The sequence below is a fragment of the Lissotriton helveticus genome, chromosome 2_1 (genome assembly GCF_964261635.1).
Source record: "Lissotriton helveticus chromosome 2_1, aLisHel1.1, whole genome shotgun sequence".
Classification (NCBI taxonomy): domain Eukaryota; kingdom Metazoa; phylum Chordata; class Amphibia; order Caudata; family Salamandridae; genus Lissotriton; species Lissotriton helveticus.
In genome coordinates, this window is record NC_136059.1 from 1,508,869,555 (window position 1) to 1,508,883,846 (window position 14,292).

Sequence of the window (14,292 nt, forward strand, 5' to 3'; positions counted from 1 at the left end):
CCCTGTCTCAGCATACGCAGAAGATCTTATTCTTTATATAAAAGACATGGAGGTTGACCCGCACCCAACGCCTTCCATATTTGAGTCGTTTCAAGTCCTTTATGGACTGGCTGTCAATGCTGATAAGTCGTATGCGTATTTCTTTGATGAATCGGCGAGGAGGGGTCCCTTTCAATTCGGCCCCTGGACATTTCAAATAGCGCCTGCTACTTTTAAATACCTCAGAATACAGATTTATTGCAATGCCATAGACCTCTTAGATGGCAATTTAACACGTGCGATCGCTGCGCTCAAATCTCAAATCCAATTCTGGGTCTCACTGCCCCTTTCGGTAGAAGGCAGAGTGGCCATCACGAAAATGGTGCTGCTACCGCGGCTCCTTTATTATTTCACCAATCTACCTATCCTTGTCCCCTCGAGGATCTATAAAGTATTGAACTCTCTGGTGTTAGATCTGGTGTGGGGCAATGGGCGCAGGCGTATTACCCTAGGAAAATTGCAATTAAATACGAAACAAGGATGGATGGGAGTGCCGGATTTCATTACAAGACACGGAGGCTACATTATCCATTAATCCTTTAATGCCACTCACAACAGCCGCTTACATCACAAAGGAATAACAAGAATTAGATGACATCACGCCAACAATATAAGCCATGAGCAGAAGTAGAGCTGCCTCTTTTAAATGCGGCTCACAACAGATAAGTAACTCCTCTTCAATCCTTATTACTGTTTACCTTTGTATTCTCATATGGTGCCTATATTTGATACAATATGCTTATATTTTATTACTGTGCTTTATTGTTGATCATGTTTATTATTATTTAGAACTATGGCACCTTTCAACCCGAATTTGGGATGTGACTCGCTCCACATCCTCCCTCGATCGCTGTGACCCCCTGCGATCCCCTTCCCCACCCTCCCTCGACTTCCAATGTATGGTTGTCGATCCTTTACCCAGCGTAGTAGGTCTTCCCCGATAAACGGCGCGTCGCGCGCCCTTTCCTTTTCTGCGCGTCGCGCACACTCTCTCCTACCTCCTCTCCCTTCTCATGCTCTGCCTGTTCCTTGTGGTCTGTTCTCCGCGTTCCCAGCGCTATACCGCGGTATACCGCCTCTCGACTGGCTAAGCCGGCAAAGCCCGACATCGCTCCCTCATTAACTTCAATTCGAGGAATGGCCCTTGGCAACAGCAACGCAACGCTGTGTATCTGCCAAGGACCATTCCTCGGTCTCAATTTCTTGCAGCTCGAGCGCATCGGTTGCCGTTTCAGGCTTTACCAACTGCGCTCCTATCAAACATCTGCTCCTTGCCTCGAGTCTTTAACCTGATACATAGCTTAGCTCAAATAGCGAAAATAATAATAATAACACCCAAGTTTAGCTTAATTTAGGTTCTTAATATATAAAAAAAAAAAGAGAGGTGAGTTTAAATTAGGTTCTTAATATAAAAAAAATTAAAAAATTAAAATAAAAAAAAAAGGGGAAAGGTGATTTATTACCTAACTCCACTTATATCCATAACCAAACTTCCATATCCTTTAAGCTTTACCCTCATTAATAATTATCTAATCTATTAATAATAAGAAATAACCCCTTATACCTTATTATTTTACTTACCTGCCATGTCTGATTTAGAATCAGATGACGCTATGGCAAGCTCACCCAACCATAACAGCGATGCCTTCAAATCTTTCCTTCAAAAGGAAATGAGGTTCTGCATGTTAAATACATTGCGCGAGGTCATGTCTAATAAAAGGTCCCTCTTACTTGATGAGAACACTTCCGACCCGGAAGCTGAACACTCTAAGGCAAATAAAAAAAAAACATTACCTAAGCACTGATGGAGGTCGCGCTACCTCAATTGAGATGGGAGGTCCAAGCACCTCAAAAGGCATGGGAGGTCCAAGCACCTCAAAAGGCATGGGAGGCCCAAGCGCCCCAAAAGGTAAGGTTGCCCCTCGCGGCACGCATGGTTTTAGTGTCCCTAGTGGCACGAATTTGATGAGCGCCCTCAGCGACGCATCTATTGTCAGTGCTCATGTCAATTCCAGCTCCGAGGAAGATGAATTCTTCCAAGATCCTGACGATGAATTCGTCCTGGATCTTGATGAGCAAGACACTGATGACTGGGACCTTAACGCTTTCTCAGAGGCGGATTCCTCCCCCTCGTCAAAGGACACGATCCTCGACCCTCTTGGTGGGGAAATGTTCTCCCCAAAAAACATCTCCCACCCCAACAGTAAAAAGTGGTACCCTCATGATCATATAGCTAAATTTGTCACCAAATGGCTGAGGAACTCTCTCGAAAGAGAATCGCGTAACACCATGAGGTCGGAGTGCCCTCGTCCATTCATAGAGGGTAAAGTCTGTCAAACACCTAACTTAGACCCCGACCTGATCAAGTTCCTGTTCAAGTTAGGCAAGGACCCAAGAACAGGCCTGGAAAGGGCCCTTAAAGCCTGTCAAGATCGTCTTCTTGACCTTCTAGGCCCCCTTACTAGGATCCTCGACCTCACTGAGGAATCACATATTTCCAACACACCCTTGGATATTAACCTAATAAAAGGTTGGAGTCAGAGAGCCATAGTACTCCTTGGGAATGCTAACTCCTCACTCAATATTGAAAGGAGGAAATCCGTGCTGGTTAGAATTAACCCGAAATTTGGGGATCTTGCTGAAAAAGAGCCATCATCTAAGCCTAATGGCCTCCTCTTCGGAGAGGATATGATCAAAACTCTTGGCAAATACGTGGCAACATTTATAGCTTTGGACAAAGCCCAAAACAATATGAAACATGTTTTTGGTCAGGCCGGCGGAAGAGGCCGTTCTTCCGGCCGAGGTAATTTCCGGCCCTTCACTTACGGAAGAGGAAGAGGTTCATCCGGTAGAGGCAGAGGCTTCTATCCCTCCAACACCAGACAGTACTTCCCACAGAGAGGAAGAGGCTCACGCGGAAGAGGCTTCCCCGCTCGTGGTGCTTCCAACAACACCACCTCAAGTAAGTGCCTTTCTTTCTTCTCCCCCTCCAAAAGTCGGGGGCAGACTCAAACATTTTATTCACATCTGGGAATCTTTGACTCAAGACCCTCGGGTTCTCGAAACAGTTCAGGGTTTCAAAATAGACTTCACAGAGATTCCTTTCCAATCTACCACTCCCAATCCTCTAATTCTTTCTTCAGAACATCTAGAGATCGTCAAAGAAGAGGTCTCTTCCATGATAAACAAGGGCGCAATAATAGAGGTTCCGTGGTCTCAAAAGAATTTTGTAAGCACCCTTTTCCTAGTCGAAAAGAAAGACAAGGGCTGGCGCCCAGTAATAAACCTTCGGGAGGTAAACAAGTACCTCGTCTACCGTCATTTCAAGATGGAAGGCATCCATCTTCTCAGGGACCTTCTACTCAAAGGAGATTGGCTCGTCAAATTGGACGTAAAAGATGCCTATTTTACCATACCCATGGCAATAGAACATCAACCCTTTCTCCAATTCATTTGGGACAATCGCCTTTTTCAATTTCAGGCCCTTCCTTTCGGTCTTTATTCCGCCCCTTGGTGTTTCACCAAAATCATGAGAATGATAGTCTCCATCCTAAGAGCCAGGGGTATTCGTCTCATCATCTATTTAGACGATATTCTGATAATGTCCCAATCTCACTCACAGATTCTAGAAGATCTACAAACCTCCACGAACCTCATAGAAAGCCCTGGGTTCATTATAAACAGGGAAAAATCCATCCTCTTACCCTCCAAATCTCTGGAGTTCCTTGGCTTTACTGTGGACACGTCCAGGTGCCTCCTCCTACTCCCCAAAAAGAAGATTGCCAAAATTTGTCCTCAAACATCTGTCTCTCTCCCTCAGAGAGTTGGCCAGGCTTCTTGGTCTTCTTTCTTCCTCGATCCAAGCTATCTTCCCTGGTCCTCTGAACTACCGTGCTCTTCAAAGAGTGAAAGCCAAAGCTCTCAGATCCGGACTTTGGTACGGAGATCAAGTTTCTCTGGACATAGAAGCCAGATTGGAACTTTCTTGGTGGCTGGACAATTTGGACGCCTGGAACGGAAGAGCTATCTTTGGTTCAACTCCAGACTTCGTTCTAGAGTCAGACGCCAGCCTTCATGGCTGGGGTGCTCGTCTCCTCGACCAGGACACTGGTGGTGTTTGGCCCCCTTCCGAGTCTTCCCACCATATAAATTTCCTAGAAATGACGGCCGGGCTCTATGCTTTGATGAGCTTCAGACATTCTCTTCAGGGCAGATCCGTTCTCCTGAAAATGGACAACGTTTCCGCAGTCTCATATATCAACCGTCTCGGCGGTACGAAATCTGCCGACCTATCAGATCTGGCCAAGAAACTCTGGATGTTCTGTCTAGAACACAAGATCTCCCTGAGGGCGGAGTACCTCCCCGGGAAATCCAATTTCTCAGCGGATTGGAACTCGAGATTCCTAGTAGATTTCAGCGACTGGAAACTGAATCCCACCATTTTCAATTCTCTTGCCCACTATTGGGGTCCTTTCGATGTGGACCTTTTTGCAAGCCGTTTATCTTTCCAACTTCCACAGTATTTCAGCTGGATGCCAGACCCGGGTGCTCTCGCTGTCAACGCTTTCCTCCAACCTTGGGCTCCTCTCCGCCCCTACGCCTTTTCCCCCTTTGCTATGATCCAAAGGGTCCTGCAGAAAGTGAGACAGGAACAGTGCTCTCTGATCCTGATAACCCCTTTCTGGCCTTCTCAAGCATGGTTCCCCACAGCTCTGGAACTTTCTTGCGACGTTCCCCTTCTGATTCCGGCTTCTCAAGGACTCCTCTTAAACGCAGACGGAGAAGATCACCACCTAGTTCTTTCAGGGAACCTGAACCTTCTTGCCTGGAAAGTGTCAGGCAATCTAACCAATTGTCTGGACTTTCATCATCTGCTCTCACACTCCTCGGAGAATCTTGGGCACCCGGAACACACTACAGATATAATAGCATCTGGAAAAAATGGTCTAGTTGGTGCTTGGAAAGGGACTTGGATCCCGTGGAAGCTCCTATCGTTAATATAGTCAATTTCCTAGTGGAACTTTTCGACAGAGGTCTCTCCTATAGATCTATTAACTGCTATAGGTCTGCCATTTCCGCAGGTCATTCTATTGTCAACGGTAAGACGGTAGGTAAGAATGTTATTATTTGTAGAGTCCTTAAAAGTATTAGACTTAAGAGACCCCCCAGACCTAAATATCAATCTGTTTGGGATGTTAAACTATTACTTGACCTTTTTTGTTCCTGGCCTGATAACTCCCTTCTTAACAGAAAATGTCTTTCAATTAAACTTGCCTCTCTCTTATGTCTGGTTTCTTGTCGCAGAGTATCTGATGTTAAGGCCTTAGATATCTCTTATAGGAGTTATGACATGTTTGGTGTTAAATTTGAAATCCACAGAAGAACTAAGACTATGTCCGATTTCATTTTTTATCCTCGTTTTGATTCCTGCAAAAAACTTTGTGTAGTTGATTGCATGAAAGAATATGACTCAAGAATGAATGACCTTCGTCCACATAATGCAAATCAACTTCTTGTCTCCTATGTCAAACCATTTAAACCCATTTCATCCTGCTCTATTGCTAGATGGGTTAGGTTGGCCATGAACCATGCTGGTATTGACCTTTCTAAATTTCAAGCTCATTCTTTGAGAAGTGCTATGTCCAGCAAATCCTTTTGGTCTGGTGGTAAGTTCGATGTTATCCTTAAATGTGCAGACTGGTCTAATGCTTCTACCTTTGCGCATTTTTATTGCAAACCTATTGAACATGTTTCTGATGCTGTTATTCAGGGCTACCAACATGCATAATGTAGCCTCCTTGTCTTGTAATGAAATTGCGATTCTCCTATTAACATGACCAGAGAATCTGGATTTCATTAAAGACACGGAGGCTAACATTATCCCCCCTTTCCCTCCCTTGTATGGAGGATATTTTGGATATTTTGTTCAGTTAGACTTTAATAACATTTAAAGTTTTGATGTACATTCAATTTTCTAATTCAAGTTTTCTTACATCCAATGCTATCGCTAACTTTCTGACTTCTTCCCGTTTGTCAACGGTTCAAATTCTGATGTTCCTTTTTTTTTTTTTTTGTCCTCATATCCACCATGGTAGAAGAAAGCCATCTAGAAACAGGCTAAAGAACCGCTGTCTCAGTGTTATACCGGATGGGATCATATGGAGAGGGGGGGCCCGACATCCCACAGCTGTTACTGGCTTAGTCTCACTTTTGGCTGCCTTTGGGGAAGCCCTCAGCATGTCCTAAGCCGGGCTTGACCGGTTATCTGCTGCATCGAAGGCTGAAACATGGGCACCATAGTAGTGTAATCATTGGACCCGGGAAAAAAAAAAAAAAAAGGATCTTTATTGTGCCCAGACCAGCATGTGCCAGAAGGCTCTTTTGTTTTTACTTCCCAATCTAGCTAGGTCCATTCTGGCCGTCTGTAGGATGGATGCCAACCAGTCCCCATGTGAAGGAGGTAGGGGCTCCTTCCACCTCCTGCAAATCTCCCTCCTTGCCAAGAGGATAGTGTAGAAGGCAAGACTTCTTGCTGGTCCTTGTGCTCCTGTCAGGATCCCAAAGATTACTAAGGATAGATTAATGATAACTGGGAAGCCCAACGATATTGTATGGGTCTTCCCTATTGCTTCCCAAAATGTAGCGACACGAGGGCATTCAAAAAACATATGGGTGTCTGGTGCTGCCTGGAGTCCCCACCTTAGACATACGACTGGGTTCCCTAAAGCAAATTTAGATAACCTCTGGGGGGAGTAATACGCTCTATGCAGGGTGTATAGATGATTCCTGCGAAGCCATGAGGGTTTTACTAAATTCTTTAGGAGCTCAAATGAGGTTGACCAAAGTTTTAGTAGATCTTGACCCGTGATTAAGGTTCCCCAGAGATGGACTGGTAGCGTGAATTCACCATCAGATTCCTCAAGCAAGAGTCTGTACCATTTTGAGACCTCCTTTTTAGATGGACCAGTACTCACTAAGTTCGTTATTACTTGACTGAACCCTCCAAGAATGAACCTATTTCTTTTTAAAGGTATAGAATTATAGGCCTGTGTCCAGCTAGTCATTTGTAAGTATTTAAACCTCGAAATTGATGACCCTGTCCTATTCTGGAGGTGCTCCCACTAAAGCAAATCTCCCTCATAGAAAAGATCTACCCAAACTTTTAGGCCTGCCTCTTTCAGAGGTATGGCTAGAGTGTCTTCTAACCAGGCTGGGCTTTCAGGTAATCCCCAGAGCGGTGTCTTATCACAGAAATACCCTTGTTTTATAGAGTTTGTTAACTCATTCCACATTTTCGCTAATCCATATAGGACCTTCAATTTAATCTTTTTAAAGAATTTCGGGTTGCCAAATTTGAATAGGTACCCCGACTGACTAAGACCTTCCCCCTCCAACATGGCTGAAAACATCAGGCCTACCCCATGGTCTGTCGGTTTTTTTAACAGCATTCGAGTATGCGACAGCTGAAATGCCCAAGCATATAGTTTTAAATCTGGGGCAGCCAAGCCCCCCTTCTCCCATCGCCTCCTAAGCTTCTTCCAGGCAATTCTTGGAACTTTTTTGTTCCAGATAAAAGAAGTGATATCTGACTGTAGTTTAGATATGTAAATCTGTTCAAAATAAAGAGGGATGGTATTGAAAAGAAATTACATTTTGGGCAAGATGGACATTTTAATCAAATTTACTCTCCCAATTAAGGATAGTTGCAAATGGGACCATGATTGCATCAACTTTCTGCATTCTTTGGCGACTGCTGAGAGGTTTACAATAGCGAGCTTATTAAGATCTTTTATAATATTTAAGCCCAGATAACGCATTGATTGCCCCGGCTGCACTTCCAGAGCACTGACATCATCATTCCAAACCAACATCTCTGTCTTGGAAGTGTTGATCTGGTACCCTGATATCTGACCAAAACGCAGAGCGATTTCAAATATTACAGGGAGGGCTGTGGTGACATCTGATGTGAAGATAAGCAGGTCATCCGCATATAGAGCCACCTTTCTATCCCACCCTCTGTGACAAAAAGATCTGATGGTAGTCTCTCTCCTCAGTTGTTGTGCGAGAGGCTCAATATAGAAGTCAAACAACAGGGGGGAGAGCGGACAACCCTGCCGTGTCCCTCTGGTTATAGAAAAGGGATCTGACAACTCCCCATTAATCAGTAGGCTCGCCATTGGACTTCGATACAGCAGACCAACTGTACGGCGGAATCCCTCACCCACACCGAATTTGGCCAAGGCCCCCGACAGGTATACCCAATTGACCCTGTCGAAGGCCTTGGTTGCGTCCAGCGTGAGGACAGACAGGGGCAGGTTCTGTGAAACCGCTGTGTCTTTTGCCCCTATTAACTCATAAGTCAGTTCGTATAGCTGTCGCCCCTTTACAAATCCCTTTTGATCTGCGTGTAGAACTGACGGGGCTACCATGGCCAACCTAGAGGCCAATACTGTGGTAAAGATCTTGTAGTCCACGTTTAAAATTGAGATTGGCCTATATGATTCACAAGCGTCTTTAAGTTTCCCGGGTTTCAGGATGAGCGTGATTGATGCATTGTCCCATGATGTTGGCGGAGAGTGACCTTCAAGGAGGATTTGATTAAACAGTTTAGTAAGAAAGGGAACTATCTCAGCTTCTAGGATTCTATAAATTCCTGCAGGTAGGCCGTCAGGCCCTGCTGCTTTACCCTTCTTACTTCTATTTATGGCGGCCCTTACTTCTCCTTCAGTTATGGCGCTATCCAAAAATTGGGATTGTTCATTCGTTAATCTAGGTAAGTCTATATGTGATAGCCAGTCTGTGACCTCCTCAGGGCGAGTTACAGTTTCCTCCCTATAAATGGTTTCAAAGAATTCTTTAAAGGCCTTCCTTATTTCGACATCTGATGTTAAAGATTTGTTACCCACATTAATCGTGGCTACGTTGTTCCGGGCCTGGTCTGTTTTGGTCTTCCAGGCAAGCATTTTACCTGCCCCTTCGCTGTATTCAAAATGGGCCAGCTTACTTGCCTGCCATCTCTGCTGCAGTCTAAGATGTAATACTGTACCAAGATTAGATTTCAGTGATGCCATTTCCCTTCTTTGTGTTTCGATGATGGATTCATCTGCCCCTCTACTAGTATCGATAAGATTTTGGAGGTTAACTATACTTTTTTCAATTGAAGAGATTTGTTCCTTGTACTGCTTCCTTTTATATGATGCTTTCCCTGTTATGAGCCCCCTCAGAAATGCTTTAAACGAATCCCAGATGATCCTAGCAGATGCTGAGTCGTTGTTATCTAGAAAAAAATTGTGAGACTAAAGATTGAGGTATACCATGTCCTCAGAAGAGGAGAGAAGTGAACGATCGAAGGACCATCTTGATAGTACCCTCTCCGTTCCTTGTGCTAGATCCATTACCACTGCAGAGTGATCTGAAAGATGTATTGGGAGATACTCAATGGATCTAACATGATCAGCTAGCCTCCGACTAATTAGAATAAAGTCGATCCTTGACTGGTGTTTATACTTATAGTTCCGAAGGACACCCCTTGCTGGTTCCCGGACTTCTCTCTCCATATGTCGAGGTATCCATACGTTTTCATTACAGAGTGTAGCATATCCCTAGATTTAGATAAGACTAAGGATCTATTATTGGGGGATTTATCTAAGATCGGGTCCAGTACCACATTAAAATCACCCGCTATGATGGTTGGCTCTAGGAAAGACAGCAACTGAGAAAACATAGCCTCCAGTGTAGATGGGTCGTCCTGATTCGGCCCATAATAGCCCACGATTGTAATTTGAGACCCAGCCATCATCACTGATGCGATGGCCCATCTGCCACCTGGGTCCACCTGTTGAGATAACAGCCTGGCTTTGGCCCTTTTTTTAAAATTATAGAGACACCTCTAGTATTTGCCGTCTGAGTAGTTGAGACTGCAAAGTCAATCCATCTATTTTTCTTAATCAAGTCAGCCATTTCTGAATATGTTAGATGAGTCTCCTGGAGTATAATGACCTGCGCCTCCATATCTCGGAGGTATTGTATGATTTTATTTGCCCTAGGTTTGGTGCGCAGGCCATTAATATTCCAAGAGAAGTATTTTATATTAACCATCTTTGTCATAACAGTTCGTAAACAAAGGAGATAGAGGCATATCCTGTTGATAGAACCCCATATTGCCCATAAGACTTTCCATAAGATTGCAGATCTTCTTTCTTTCTAACATGTCTTGGCTTACTGAGGACTTTTTTCCATTTTTCCACCCCCCACCACCTTCCCTAGCTAAGTGCCTCGTCCCTTCCCTCCTCCCCACCCACGGAAAAACCTTGCGATATCTAACCGGAACGATGTCCGGTTGATAGCGCCCCTCCGCGAACTCCCGAAAAGAAACGCCACCCTCTATACGTGAGAATAGAAAAAAAAAGGAAAATACCTAGTGATAGCTAATCATTACTTTTCCCTTTCTAATTTTTAGGGTTTTTAAGATTAACTTGCTCTGGTTTTTTTTATTTTTTTTATTAGAAACTTTAGATCGGAGAAAGAAAGATAACAGATTTAATCCCAAAGCTTATTACTAGAGCTAGGAATTAAGGCCACTCTCTAATTGAGTTACTAGACTACTATTCATGTTTTATTTTTACTACCCATCTGCATCAAGAGATCATCAGCTGCCTGGACAGACCTAATGTTAATCATCTTATTATTGTACATGATTTTCATAGCAGCAGGGAATGTAAGTTGAGCTGTGGCTCCCAGTGCTCTGAAGGCCTCGAGACGCCTCCCAAACTCCCATTGTTTCTCCAAGGTGATTCTTGAAAGATCTGACCTTATCAAGAAAGAAAACCCCTTTCCAGCCAGAGATTTTTGCTTTAGCGCTAGGTTGAGGATTTGCTCTTTCAGAACATATGTGTGAAAGTTAACCAAGATTTTGCGTGGTTTTACTCTCTGAGCGTTGCGTTTGAAAGGATCCCTATGTACTCTTTGGATATCCATAGCAAACTCTTCCAATGAGTGGTCTAAACTCAAGGATTCTTTCAACAATACCGCTATGTATTGCTTTATGTCCGATCCCGCAGAGCCCTCTGGTACGTTCAAAATACGGAGGTTGCCCCTCCTCGCGTTATTTTCTAATGACTCCATTCTATCGGTAAGTATTTGCTCCTCTCTGGAAAGCCTCTTTATATCTATTTTCGCCTGGTCCAAGTGGACTGATAGTGACGATGTTGTCTCTTCAAGGACTCCAGTTCTAATTGTGAGCCCATCAATTTTATTGTTCAAGGACTCGCAATAACTTCTTATTTCAGCTTGGTTGGCAGAAGACTCCGCAAACCCCTTCCTTATTTCCATCGTAAGGGCTGAAAACATACTTAATATAGAAGCTGGAGTTATGTCATCTTTAGCTTCGGATTCAGTTTGATCCGTATGGGATACAATGGGGCATTCAATCTGATCAATGAGATCTCCCCCAAGGGCCATTGCTGCTTCATTAGATCCGCTAACAGGAACCCCAGTAGGAGTCTGGAGATCTAGGTCTGCAACTCCTGAAGGAGTGTTCGGTGAAACCCCCCGCTCTGAGTCCGCCTGAACGAACAAGACCTGTGGAATAGGCTGGGAAGGTTGTGGAGGCTGAGTTTTTCCCCCATCTCCTAAAACCAAGGTGGAGTCTTCATGCTCAATGACCCCCTCTTGAATGTCTTCATGCTCCAGCTCAACATCAAAAAGAGAAGAGGCCATATTGCAAACTTCTGTTAAAGGAGAGGGTTCCAATTCTGATTCAGATAACATTACTTGATCTCCTGAAAGATGTAGTATCTGGGGGATAGCTTTGAAATAAGATCGTAAAGATGGCGTAATTTTAGAGCCTTTCTCTATCGCAGTTAACTGTTTTTTAGATTTAGCTTTGGATTTGGCGCTATGCTTAATGCCTCTACTTTTAACCTCTGTGTTTAAGTAAGAGGATGATTTTTTCTCTTCCACTGCCGTAGTTAGATCGGCCTCCCTATTATGCAGACCTGGAATACCACCCTTTCCCTCTTGTACCAGGGCTTGCTTCTTCTGTCCTCTCTTGCCGTAACTTTTGGTGTGAGCCTTGCTGCGGGAGGGTGGCACTATTCCTAAAAGCTCAGGGGGGGGTGCTGACCGCTTTACTCTCTCCTGTCCTGACATTTTAGCAGGGAAAGAATCTACTATGTCCCGAGACTCCTTACAGCCCCCTCCAGGCGGTAATCCCTCCGCAATATCCACAATATCCTCTGTATCTATATCTATATCTGTATCCGCCTCCTCCTCCAATATAGGCGCTGTGGGCACCGAAGAATGACCAAGTCTTACCTGGGAGCTTAATCCCCTGGGGCACCTCGAGAGATAGCAGCAGAAGAAACAGCTTGATAAGGTAGCCCCAGGCCCGTCAAAAATCTCCCTCTCCTCAGCTCCAGCGCGGCTGCCCAGATACGCAATTGTGGTAATTGTCTGCCCTTAGATTCTGCCTCCTGAATAGGCTCCTGTAGGCTGGGAACACTGTAATAATCTGAATCAGGATCAGGGAACCGCCGTGTGTGATAGATATGCAGACCCCCGTCTTTGGCCTCGGCTCTGCTAGGGCTAATCGCGCTGAAAACACCCTCCTCCCCACGGGGAAAAATCACCACATTGCTGCTCAGACCGCGGGAGACAACCGAAAAAGAGCGTCCATCGACCATCTCTGCCTTGGCAGCTCGAGCTGAATCCACAATGACTGTCGGAAAAGGCGAGGAAACAACGCCGCTCTACCCGACAGCTTCCAGTGCTCTCCCCGGTCTCCGCCGCAGCTCCACATGGACAGAGAAAGCGGACTGCTTGAGGCGTTACGTTAATGCCTACACAGCCCCACTGCATCACCGAGGATCGCAAAAACGAATTTCTCCGTTTTAGTGCTACAAAAGGCTAAAGGGGTGAGAAATAGAGGCCGCCAAAACGCTCCGCGATTATGGTCACATCACACTCGGGGTTCCTTTCGGTATTTCCATGCTTGTGCGGCGTTCTCCTCGGGAGCCGGTCAGAGAGCACTGCGACCGCTTAACCAACAGCCGCCATGTTTTCCACCAAAACACTGTTGTGCCTCAAATTTTGATGTTGTTCATTTTATTTTCAGATAATTCAAGTTAATGGATCTCTACAGATTTTACTTCACTTCCTTCCATGGTTTTCACCTTCCTCGTACCAAGTTGCAGCTCCTTTGAACTTTTCTTCGTTCTCTCGCATTTAAAAGAGGCAGCTCTACTTCTGCTCATGGCTTATATTGTTGGTGTGATGTCATCTAATTCTTGTTATTCCTTTGTGATGTAAGCGGCTGTTGTGAGTGGCATTAAAGGATTAATGCATAATGTTAGCCTCTGTGTCTTTAATGAAATCCAGATTCTCTGGTCATGTTAATAGGAGAATCGCAATTTACGTGCATATTGCTATGATAGCCAATTGCAGTGGCTAGCTTATTGGCTTGCAGGACGTAACTTGCATGAATTGGACATGATACTAGGAGACAGGGACAAGGGGATTATTCACTGGCTTTTACTACCTCAGGCACCCCTACCGGCATCGACGCCCCACTTATTGAAGTTAGCCATTACTTACTGGAGGAGTGCGGTGAGATACACTGGACGGATGGTACGGTATGCCCCCACTATCCCACTACTGGGTATCCCGACAAGATCGGGATTGACTACTAACCGAGCTCTGTGGGCATGGACGGATGGGGGGGTCACCACGATGGGAGAGTTTTATTCGGAAGGAGTCCTAATACCGCACTAAACATTTGTGCGCGTACACGGTGCCCCCGATTCAATGTTCATATAGCACGCACACATATCCAGATATATATGCATCACATGGCCGCCGGATGATACTGAACCGACCACAAATGCCCTACTTACTATGCAATACCTAATGGGACACGGAGCACGAATGACAAAATGGCTCATCCACGTTATTCGCACTGAGACGGCGATCTCCTTACGAATGGTATGTGACAGATGGGAAGAGGACGTAGGCCGTGAGTTTACAGGTAAGAAATGGCATACAATAGTGGGATACCCCATGAAGGTGTCTCGTAATCCTAGATTCAAATTTATCCAATTGATGTTGCTACACAGAGCTTATTTAACACCACGCAGATTGAACACTATATTTCCGGGAGGAAGTTATACCTGCCCGCGCTGTCATGCACCCAATGCGGGACTGATACACATGGTGTGAGATTGCCCCGTCTGGGGTACTACTGGGCGACAGTGTGCA